The sequence below is a fragment of the Triturus cristatus genome, chromosome 9, assembly GCF_964204655.1.
Source record: "Triturus cristatus chromosome 9, aTriCri1.1, whole genome shotgun sequence".
In the NCBI taxonomy this organism is placed as follows: Eukaryota; Metazoa; Chordata; class Amphibia; order Caudata; family Salamandridae; genus Triturus; species Triturus cristatus.
This window is the reverse complement of record NC_140592.1, coordinates 284,737,612-284,749,916: the sequence shown is the minus strand read 5'-3', so window position 1 is coordinate 284,749,916 and position 12,305 is coordinate 284,737,612.

The following is a 12,305-nucleotide window of genomic DNA, read 5'->3' as shown; positions in this document are numbered from 1 at the left end:
TAAGAGGATAGTTTTAATCACTTTCAAATAACTGAATGTTATTCATATGTTATAGCACACGTTTAGAAAAATCAAGTCACTTCTTCATCATAAGTACATTATCTACTAAACGATAATGGTTTTCTTATTCATTAAGACTTAATTTAAACATCTAAATTAGCATGGTTAAACACACTTGTGAGTAGATTCTATAATCATGCTACGATAAACACTCCATGACCCATGAATAGTGTGAAACGCCAAATTTATTAGGACGTGGTTGCACATTAATAACTTTTATTAACCATTAACAATCAACTTATAACTTAAGACAACAAAACCCCCAACATCACGCGTCCAGTCACATCTCCTAGCAAACTTTCAACCCCAACCTTCCTTTTTCCTTCCATTCTTTCCCGACAAGGTACTGCCCCCGGTTTTTCCTCCTGCGTACCGTTCTCCCCCCGAGGTTGTGTAAGAGTCCACATGTGACTTTTCATCCCCCAAAGACTTCCACCCTACCTGCTAAACTGCAACTCATCCTAATATTGGCAGAAAACAACATTACCGACACACTAGAAACCACCTCTCCTTTAACACTGTCACAATGTAGGGTGGACAAATTAACTTTCCCTATATATCGCACCTTCCCTGGTGATGCACAGGGAATGGAAGAGGGCATTTATGCCTCGCCGGACCCTTATATACGGACACGGTGAACTGACCCTTCCCCCCTGAACAACCTATCCCCACCCATGTCCTGTCTAATGCACAAATTCCTCCAGGGAAAGACTAGTCTGGACCTTTCTTTCCCCGGGGGCCGTCATCGTGCAACAATAAATACTCCATGACCCATGAATAGTGTGAAAGGCCAAATTTATTAGGACATGGTTGCACAATAATAACTTTTATTAACCATTAACATTCAACTTATAACTTAATACAACAAAACTCCCAACATCACACGTCCAGTCACATCTCCCAGCAAACTTTTAACCCAAACCATCTTTTCTCCTTCCATTCTTTCCCGACAAGGTGCAGCCCCTGGTTTTTCCTCCTTGCACCGCCAAGACTTCCGCCAAGCAGAAAAAACCCCAAAGGGTGTTTTTCTGCCCCCTGCCCCTCCTTTTCTGAGTAACATCTCATACGGACCCATTCACAGGTGATCTCTCTTGCACCATATACTCTCATTCCACAGCAGGCTTACCATGTCCCTCAGCTCCATCATATAATACGCATTCCCCATTCTTGACAAGTGCACCCTATTGCTGTGAAACAGGCACGCTTCTTCCTCACAAATTCCCCCATGAGAGATCACTGTGATCCCCAGACCTGCACAAAATACTCTCATTGCCCTGTTTAGTTTCCTGCGAGCCTTGTCTATTGCCCCATGCTGTATTGCTCCCCGCCAGCTGCAACGAGGCACAAACTCTTTCCATATGATGCAAGTCCCAGAAAAATGTCATTTGATGGCCTCCAGGTCTCTCTGCATAGGCTGCAAAAGTGTCAAATCGGATAATTTCACCAAATCATTACCCCCCACATGAATCAGCAGCATGTCCCGGCAGCCTCTCTGCAGCACCAGCTTAGCCAGCCAAGGCAGCAAACTCCCCCAATGCATTCCACTCTTTCCCCACCATAGCACCTTGTGCCGGCTGCTCTGCAGTCCTAAGTTCCTGCCATATATTTGCTGGTCCACATACTTGACTACCCAATGAACCAGAGAATGTCCCATAATCCTGGGCACATCTTGGCCCCTGGACCGTTCACACATCCTGCTTAGGAAAGAGAGACATCGTTATCCTAAGTCCCAGATCCCTTCTCCTCTCAGTAGCCCACCCCCCTAAACCTTCTACAACGAATGCTCTCCCTATGATCGCTTTCTCACGTAACACTCACAACAACGGGACCGTCACCTACCAATCCTCCGAATACTCTCCCACCCCCATCCCAGGTTAGCCGCTTCCGTTGCTGCCCCTATTCTAAATGAATGAGTTCCAAAATCCATCTCATCCCTACGCAGGCGGTGAGGCCCCATTCGCATCACCATCAATAGCTGTGACGCCGACATTGGCCTCCCATTCTGGTGACAAAATATTTCCCTCAACCTGCATCCCGGCCACTTAAATAAACACTGAAATTCCTGTAATGGGCACACTGTCACCATACCTCTTTCGCTCAGCCAAACCCACTTTCCCCTGCCCATCTGTCTTGGAACGACTCAACCATATCCCCAAACGCCCGGTATCCATGCGGAAGTCATCCACCTGTAACCCCGATGTCCTTGCTGACCCCAACAGTTCCAAGACTCAAAACGCTCTGAAAAACATCCACACCAAGCGAAGCCTAAAAATGGCTCACTCAAACTTGTTATAACAACACACAGGGAGTGCTGTTAGCAATTCCCCTAACAACTCAAACATGATGGCCTTCTTCTGTGCCATCCTTTTCGCGTTCCTCTGCTTGCCCCAACCTTTCAACATTCGACTCAAGATCTCGTCCCCGGCAGGCTCAAACCCCCACTGCAGTTTGCCATAGAACGAAACCCTAGACAATTTCTCCCCAACTATGCTGGGCGGCAAATCCTTATCAATGCAAAAAAGAACAAAATGTAAGACTCTCCTTCTTATCTCCTCTGGATCTCGATCAAATCCCTGTGGCACATTCCCTTCAATAGCGCAGAAATCAGTCCATGCCAGCCTATAGCTCTTCCTTGTGGATGCTTTTAGAGCTCCCTCCACCAGGCTGACAAGCCTCATTTGCCCAACTGCCAGACCTCGACCGGAAGCGGCGTCTTGACTTCGTCTGCTCCAGGTGCCAGTGATCGGAAGCGCTGCCACTGAGAATGAGAGAAAGCATCCGCAATGTAATTTTGAGCTCCTGGGACATGACGCGCCCTGAATACAATATTCAAGTGCAAACACATCAGCATAAAACATCGCAGCAGCCTAAGCACCCGTAAATCTCTGGCCCTCTGTCTGTTAACAAGATCAACCGCTGACACGTTATCTATATGGAAAAGTACTGATCTGTTCGCCAACTCCCCTCCCCACAAGTGTAGCGCCACGAGCAAGGGAAAGAATTCCAAAAAGGCAATGCTGTGCCCTTGACACTCCCATTGTTCTGGCCAACACTTGGTGCACTAACAACCATTCCAGAAAAGCCCAAAACTGTGTGCGCCTACCGCATCAGAGACAATCTGGATTTGCCAAACTGAATTGCAATCCAAAATCTTCATGGACACCACATTGAACTCAGTCAAAAAAGTCCCCCACACGCCCAAATCCTGACCCTGTGGTGAGGTAAAGTTGCCCCGATCATGACCATGCCCAGCTGCTGACAAAAATTCCGCCCTGCTCGCACCACTCTCCAGCCCAAAATTTAGAGATTCCAGGAGTATCTGCACATTTTGTAGCTCAATCTTTCTCTCACTCATCATCTCCAGCAAGAACGCCTGAATCTTGTCCACCTTGGACAGTGGTAACCTTGCTACCATCAAAACTGTGTCCAATTCAATACCTAAGAATGTTAACACCACCTTTGGATCCTCTGTTTTCTCAGGTGCCAACGGCACCCCAAAGCCTTCAGCCATCTGCTGAAAATGTTGCAGCGCCTTCAGGCACTCATCTGAGTTTCTACTGCCCACAAATAAGAAATCATCTAGATAGTGCGACAGAAATTTCTGCCCACTGGAACTTGTAGAAACCCACTGTAAGAAGGTACTAAACATCTCGTACAGTGCACACGAAATAGCGCAGCCCATCTGCAAAACTTTGTCCACATATATGAAACCATTGAACTACGTGCCCAACAACTGAAAATCCTCGGGGTGTATGGGGAGTAGCCTAAATGCTGTCTTGATGTCGCACTTTTCAAATTTGGCCCCATGACCACAGCTCCTCGCTAGGGCCACCACGTCATCCACTGATGCATACAACACCTTGGAATCCGCCTCTGCAATGTAATCACTCACCGACTCCCCTCATTCATCACCGGCCATGATAGGTGATGAATGAGTTGAAACTCCCCTTCCATTTTCTTCAGTACCAGTCCCAGAGGTGAAACCAACTAATCTGCCATGGCCCAAACTGCATAAGGGCCTGCTTTTCTCCCCTCCCTCACTTTCTTGTCCAACTTCTGTGCTTCTACCTCTGGGAATTCCTTGGCTGACCCCAAGTTGTCAGCCCATCTCTGCCTCTTAGGTCCCTGCTACCCAATCCGAAAAACCCTCCTTAAAACCCCATTCCAGCAGCAATGCATCCCCTATTTGCAGATACATATCGCCAGCCAAGGCTGCAATGCTTCCAGCTTAATGGGAGTAGATGAAATGAAATCCAGTATTTGTAAAGCGCACACACAAGGGTGTCAAGGCGCTGGGGGCCATCGGGAAGATTAAGCGAGCTATTTCCCAGAGTCACATGGTGCTGGGTTAACCTGCCGCCAACACCGGGGATCGAACTGTGAACCCCGTGGTGTGGATTCAGGCACCCTGGCCGCTGCTCCAAACCTCTTCCACAAGATCCCTTTTGTCCGAGGGTGTCCCTGTTACCCTCTCCCCCGAGCGCCCCTCCCTTGTTCCTCAAGGGTGGCCAGTGTGAAACATTGAGTGATGGGGTGCCTCCCTCACATTTCGAGCAGTTGTGTTTGAACTTACAAGGGTGCCTGGAACAGTAGCTGCTGGTTTTGGGATGTAACCCGCCCCCTGCGGGAGGGCTTAGGGTGTAAAGGCAGGTACGTAAATAGCAAACCATTTGCCATATGTGTGGATGCCACTGATTGCATGGATGACATCCACTGCATCCAAAGTTCTGAGTCGACTTCCCCCCGAGTTCAGGCTCACTCTCGCCCTGAACTCTTCGTCATAGCTGAGCTATGTGAAACCCCAGAAGTGAATTTGGGCCTTCCTGATTATGTCCATGTACTTTAGCAGTGCTATCGCCCTGTCCCCATGTCTCATGTCTCCCACAGTAAATGCTTGAATATATAAGAAATGCTGACATCCAGTTCTCCATATTGATTGGCACTCTAGGCCACCTCGTAAGTTCCCATTCTTCCTCTTTCGACCCTTCTTTGGCCTGTATGTCCCTATGTAACAGTTTGAAAACATCTACGTAGTCGTGTCTCCATATTCAGTTTTTGTCTTCTCAGACAGATAAGACCCAATGGGCATTACTAGGTCCATATATACAGTAGTTTTTTTTTATGTTTGCCCTCGTCTGAATCTGTGTCGCCCTTGTCCTTAGCTTGTTTCTGTCGAGCTATCTGACTGACACCTTTTCTTATCCGTATGCTTCTTCCTACTCACGCGTTTGTGTGATGCCTTGATGCTTGTTTCCTACTTTGTTTTCTCTTTCTCTAATATGACTTCACCATCCCCTACCCCTACCAACCTACTGGCCAGTTTTTCTTTCCGCCTGTCCCCATGTCCTCAAACCGACCACCATTCACCCGTACCTGAAGGTAATGGCTCAGTCTGCCGTCCGTCCACTTAGCATTCTCCTATGTTGCTCTTCTCCTTTCCTTTACCCTTTTTTGCATCTGCACTTGACTGCTGCAGGATAGTAACTGGACAGTGTGCTGTGCGCAGTTTGCTGGCTCTGTGGGGCACATGCTGTGCCACCCCTTCTTCCTCAGGCAACCCACCCTCCTCCCACTCATCACTCTCATAATCCAAAAGCAACTCATCCTCCCTCGTTTACTCTGCACCACTCCATAACACTCTGCTTTCGCTCCATCGTCTCCACATTCAACTTCATCCAAAAGTGCACCCGCTCCCTCAGCGTAGGGTTGGCCACCACGGACCCCCCCTAGGCTTCTTGCCAGTGTCCCTAGGCCGTGTTGCACCCCGCTAGCGTCGCCTTCTGCTGCCAACCCTGCCTTTGACCCCCCCCCCCGGCTGCTCCATCAGGGGGGTCCTGTGCATCACCGGGCCCTTGGGCCACAGGTGCCCACCCATTGTCCTCCCCGGGCCCCCCATCAGCTGGTACCCAAACCTACTGTCCCTTGCTAGGCCTGTGGCCGCTGTCTCTTGCCTAACCACCCAACCCTTTTTCGCCTTCACTATGCCTGCATGCGCCTTGGCTGCTTCCTCTCTCTCACGGGCCTCATACATGGCAAACCAGCGCCTCAGTCTTCTGGACCATGCGGCGCTGCTCCCTTATTTGCGCCTCAATGCCCACGCTTGCTCATCTGTTGTTAGGAGCTTCTGGCCCTTGGTCACCTGGTGCCCTGTTGGCCCTCGCACCAGAAACCACCTGGTGCCCCTTATCCCTGTCCTGATGGGTTCCCTGCGCATTTAAATTTTTTAAGTGAGCAGCCCTTGGCCCCCGAGCCCCTTGGCACTTCCCGTACCCCCTTTGGCTGCCCACCGTGTGCGCCCAGTCCGCCGCTGCCATCAGTGGGTTGGGCAACTATCCTGCGCACTAGTCCCATCCCCTGTTGGGTCCTGGCCCCGCCCATTGCCTCCTCTGCATCCCCGGGGCCGGGACACTCATTACTGTGTAAACAGGCTTTGAGGCTGGTACGTCTCCCTCCCCTGCCCGCACTTGTGCCTCCGTGCCTCTCGCCCCTCCCTTTCCCGTGTTGTCCTACCTTCGTTCAGCCTCCGCCACTCTTGGGGAGGCAGGCGGCCACAGCGGCTGCAACGCCGCTCGACGCATGACGCGTCGGCCGCGTCATGCCGACCCATGCTTCTACCAACATGCCAGGTCTCAGCAGGTCTGTTGGCCTGCCGCTCCCAACATCTGGAGCGCAGCCCTGACTTTATCAGCGAAGGGGGCAGACATGCTTACCTCCCCGCTGTTATCGGACAACTCGCACTTGCACAAAAACACTTCCCTACAAATTAATTTTCCCTATATGTCGCCCCTTCCCCGGTGATGCAAAGTGTCCAGAAGAGGCCGTTTACGCCTCGCCGGATCCTTATATGCAGACCAGGCGACCCGCCCCTTCCTCCCTAAACAACCTATCCCGACTCATTTCCTGTCTAATGCATGAAATCCCCCGGGGAAAGACTAATCTGCCTATTTCTTTCCCCGGACGGCCATCATTCTGTATTAAACGCACTCTTTAATAGTTATGTTGAGTGAAATATTTTCATTAGCATTGCATCAAGTAGGAAAAATGTGCTAAGTACACGTTCATATCATGTATCTGGGAACATTTTCATATCAAAATTTGTGACATGTAAAGAGTGGGTAACTTTGCACTGCACCAATTTCACGGGATTCGCTATTTATTTAATGCAATATATAGCACCTATAATGGGTTTCTGGGGAACAGCGTGCAGATTTTGGTGTTTAATCCACGAAAATCTTCATGATATTGTAATTACCATATGGTTTACCCCTGCTAAATTAGGACAGGTTTGACCTACCAAAATTTAACGAAGGTTGAGGTATCTTAATTATTTATCGGATGCGTCAAAAACCCCTCAGCTCATGATTTTGACCCCTGTGTAAACACAGGTTTACTCAGTGGTCGCAATTGACTGTCCAACTCGTAATCAAGGCCTTCAACTCTTGGCGAGACTGTATATCTCGATAAAATATGACACACTCTTCTGAAATACTGTAAATTACTCTGCTACGACACTTAACACCTTTATGTGACAGTAAACAGATGTGGGGAATGGTGACAGTGTTCTGGTTCATACCACAGTCCTCGCCATGCCTCTCTTTGCACTTTCTTCCGGGAGGCTTAGTGGACAGTGCATACAAAATATGAGGCACTGTACACTGCTTATGGGTGCAGAGGAAATTGATAAATAGTGATCAATGAAGAGATTTAAGTATTTATGAATTGAGGAATTGTGCTTTTAATTATGTGGTTTTTAAATAAGGGCTTGGGATTGGTTATGTATGAAAGGTAAGGAAACTGCATAAAGAGGCTTTATTTTATGAATTGTTAAACAATTTGTATTAAGATGTTTTTTACTGTAAGTTTTTACTAACTGAACAATACATTTTTTAATTTCATTTTTCATTCATTCATAGAATGCAAAAACCCTTTACAGACAAAATAAGGTTTAGTAACGGTGAAAGGTCAGCAGTCGATACACACCGATTGGCTTTATCAATGCTTTCTTGTCCTTAGTTTCCACCATAACAGTGAAACGTCATGCAGCCGCAACTGATGTTAAAGTTAAGGTGAATCTGACAGTAGAGGTGAGTCAAACATGGATTCAAACGGGGAACATAAAATGGCAACAATCAGTGATGGAAGCATTCCAGAGCATGGAAAGATACCAAAAGAGACACTAAAGATATGTGAAAGGAATTCAAGTCCTGCACCTTGTTAGCTAGGCATCCACTACCTTTAATTTGGTGCAAAGAAAATGTTTCTATCAAATAATGGTGGGTTTCCAGTCTCGCTGGAAGAACCAAAGGCTATTGAACAAGAGGATGCTGCAGCAACATATAAACGGTTGCAGTACGGTTGTTTGTAATGTGGTAAATAACAGGTGACCCTATTACCAATGACCCTGGAAGGATGAATGGCTGAATCATCCTCACAGGGACTCACGTATGTAAGGAACATAAAGGTGCATGCAGTGAGAGCTTAACTCACTGAGTCCTCTTACTTGGTTCTAAATGCTTTTGTAGAATCAGAGAGTAGAAAATATCATCTGATACAGCATAAGGTACAAATTAAGGACCTCATTTAGACTTTGGCCGAGTGGGAGCACTGCCATCAATAGGTGGAAGTAGCAGCTGGCAGGGAACGGGGGTGGAGCCCAATACACCTTTCACTGTGTCTCCCCTCCTTAATCCCTCCGCACTGGCCGAAACCAGGAAGCACACCCAGCGTTGTGATTGGTCTGAGCACTGTGGTTCGGCGCTCAGACAGACCGTGGTAGCCTGGGCAATTTCCTCACCAGGCTGTGCATTTCAGCCTGGTGGGGAAAATGCAAAGTGCGCATGACTGTTTGGCTGGCCCAAGACGGCCAGCCAAACTGTCTTGCGCACATGGAGTGTGCAAACCACTCCTCCCCCTGTGACACCAGTCTCACCCCGCCCTAACCCAGCCACAAACCTACAATATTATGATAATAACAAAGTTATTATAATTTTATTTTTCCCGCTCTTAGAGCTGTGGGCTGACGCTCTGCCATCCTTAGGGGAGGAGCCACCCCGAATTGGTGGTGTTCCCACTGCCATACTTACGCTTCTCCTACCCACTTTAGAGGTGAGGAACTGCAGGGTTTGCGATGGCAAATCCCCAGCTGTTTCAACTGTTGTGAACTTATGACCATCAGATCAGAGGGTCACATATCACAGTAATATTCACAGCTCTCTGTTTGACAGGGTGTCCATCAATCAGATTCCCCTCCCAGGTTCCCCATGTATGACAAGGCAGAACCATATAGGGAAATCTTACAATGGCCCCATGCATGGAGAGAACGCTTCATGTGTGTCATGGCCATTGTTTTTTTGGTTAAATTAAACAAACTCCTGCTCTGGGAGTTTGTTTCACTGAAAGTAAAGTAAGCTGAGCATGGAGATGAAAGCACTGTGCCTGCCCCTTTGGATGCACAGACATTAATGAGATACCATAAAACAGGTTGGGATCTCAAAATATGGTAGGCGGTCCCGCACCAGGCAAGTGGAGGCCCGAGCTTGGACTAATCTGATGGCCCACCTAGCAATTTTTACATGACCACTAAATGTTTGCCACTACTGAGTATAGTTCATTGAAGACGCTTAAAGAAATACTCAAGCCCCACAACCTAAAACTGAAATTCCATTAAAAACAACACTACATATGCAGCACTAACAAACCATCCTACAAAGCTGTGTTATTGTGGTACAAATTGCGCAGAGTGATTGAGTAACAACTTGCAGTTCAATCGAGGGCCGGACTGGCCGGACTGGCCGTAGCGGGCATCAGGCGTTTTCCCGGGAGGCTGGAAGTGTGTGGCCTGTTTTTACAGGGATTGCACCAGGGCCGGACTGGGAATTTTGTCTGACCAGCCCTCAGGTGGCTGCATGTTTGAAGCACTGCTGCTTTTGTTACATGGGCCGATATTGCAGCACAGCTTCAAAACCGGCCCCCAGTAACAAAATCAGCCCCACCACTGTAAAAACAGGCCACACCCTTCCAGCCTCCCGAGAAAATGTCCGATGCCCGCTACGGCCAGTCCAGCCCTGGATTGAACTTCAAGTTGTTACTCAATCACTCTGTGCAATTTGTACCACAATAACACAGCTGGACACATATACTCCATTTTTGCACTGGCATTAGTCAAGACATTTGAATTTTACTAATGCTCTCTCTCTCTCTCTCTCTCTCTCTCTCTCTCTCTATATATATATATATATATATATTACCTACTGGCGGTCGCCAGTAGGTAGTTATAGTTAGGACCCCTTTTCCATAGGAAATCCGCAACATTCTATTTTGAATAACTTTGGCGCCGGTCGATGAATCCTCGCGAATTTCTCAAAATAGGTGGGGCGCTACGCTCCGCTCCTACCCTGAAAGTCTCGGGGGGATACGTCAAGCGGGGGCTGAGATAAAAGGGGGGTCCCAAAACGCGTTTTTCCCATGCATTTTTCCATAGGACCTTTAGAACGAGCTACAGCCCGAATGGCTGAACAGAATTACTAGAAATTTGGCAGAGAGGTAGTCCCTATGTCAAGGAAGTGCCTTTTGTAGGTTTGGTGTAAATCTGTTCAGTAGATTCTGAGAAAATAGCCTTTAAATCAATATATATATCTGAGCCCGCTTACGGTACGCTTACCGTACGCTTACGGTAAGCTTACGGTACGCGTACGGTGGCGTGCGCGAGCGCGATTCTGATTGGCTGTTAGATCTTAGTAAACATTCGAATCGGCCGAAACCAGGAAGCGGCGGCCGCCATTTTGTGTGTTTCAGAAAAAAAAGAGTGAAAACAAGAAAAGGGGGCAATGAGGAGAGTTACAGACCCCCTTACATTTGTGAGGGGGTCAAAGAAGGACAGAAAAGTACAAAGAAAACATTTATGGATTTTAAAAAAAATCACGGGGTACGCGTACGGTAAGCTTACGGTAAGCGTACGGTAGAAAAAAAAAATAAAAAAAAAAATGAAATTCAGATTTAAGTGTTTAGATATTAGGGGGCTCTAAAAAGAGCCGTTGTGTTTATGAAATGATTTTTTAGTGGTACCTACAAGTAAGTACCGATGCAGAGTCTAAGGTTCAAGAGGAAGACTCTGTTCCCTTCATCATTGAAGTGCACACCATCTCCTCTATAAATGTCTTGCATGTCATAACGCAAGTTGTTGTGGTAAATGGCACCCATACCATAGTCACGGAGGAAAGCAGAAACAGATTTGTTGACGTGCTTTCTTGCTTTGTCAATCTGCGGACAGAAATGATTGGACCAGTTCCATTTTTGCCTTTGGCATATGTTGGAAAACACAAAGGCAGTTTTAGGGAAAAGTGAAAACAGTTGTGCAAAGGTGTCCTTCATAAGCATTTCCAGACCTACCCCAGTCAAAGTGCCTAGGTCATTGCCACCACAGTGCACTATTATGAGGTCAGGGTGTTGGATTTGCATAAAGGATTTCACCAATGGCATCAATTGGTGCCATTTTAACCCTCTCTGACCAATCCATTTAATGTCTACATTTGGCAAAGCAAGGTCTCTCACCATATCTGTTTTCTCTGCAAACTTTTCACTCCAGAAGACATAGCTGTGCCCTACAATCCACACTGTGAACATCTTCAAAGGAGAACTGGATGCACTCAGGAGGTGTCTTTCAGTAGAATGGCAATATGAAAAGAAAGACAGTTTGGAAATGGAGGCATACATATTTTTTACAAAACAAAAAGAACTGATTGGCTGTTTCATACCATTCTAGAATAAAAACTAGGCTGTATGTGTAAATTAATAGAAGCATGTTTTGTATTGGTACAAAAAAATGTGTTACCAAAGAACAGTACTATGGATTTGCTGTTAGGTTTGAAAAGTCAAGCACTCTTGCTCTGTGGAATTGAAACATTGTGTGGCGAACTTCTGACCTAACTCCACACAGCAGTGTTCCATGAGCTGTTGCTATGGTAGCAGGCAGAAGTCAAGTTGGGGGAAGGGTACTAGGCAGAAGTCAAGTTGGGGGCAGGGTACTTTTGGAAAAGGGTTGGTTTTCAACCAATAGAAATGTGTGATTACATTTGAAAAAAAGGGGGAAGCACTGAGATTTGAAACTTACATGTATATGTGTGGAAAAATAGAGGGAAAGTTTGCCATTATCTGGTTCTGCTGAGAGGAGAGAGGTGAACAGAACAGAGATCCTGGCTCTGATAATCTGCTGTTTGAGTGCCACATTTCTTTCACAACTAACTAAT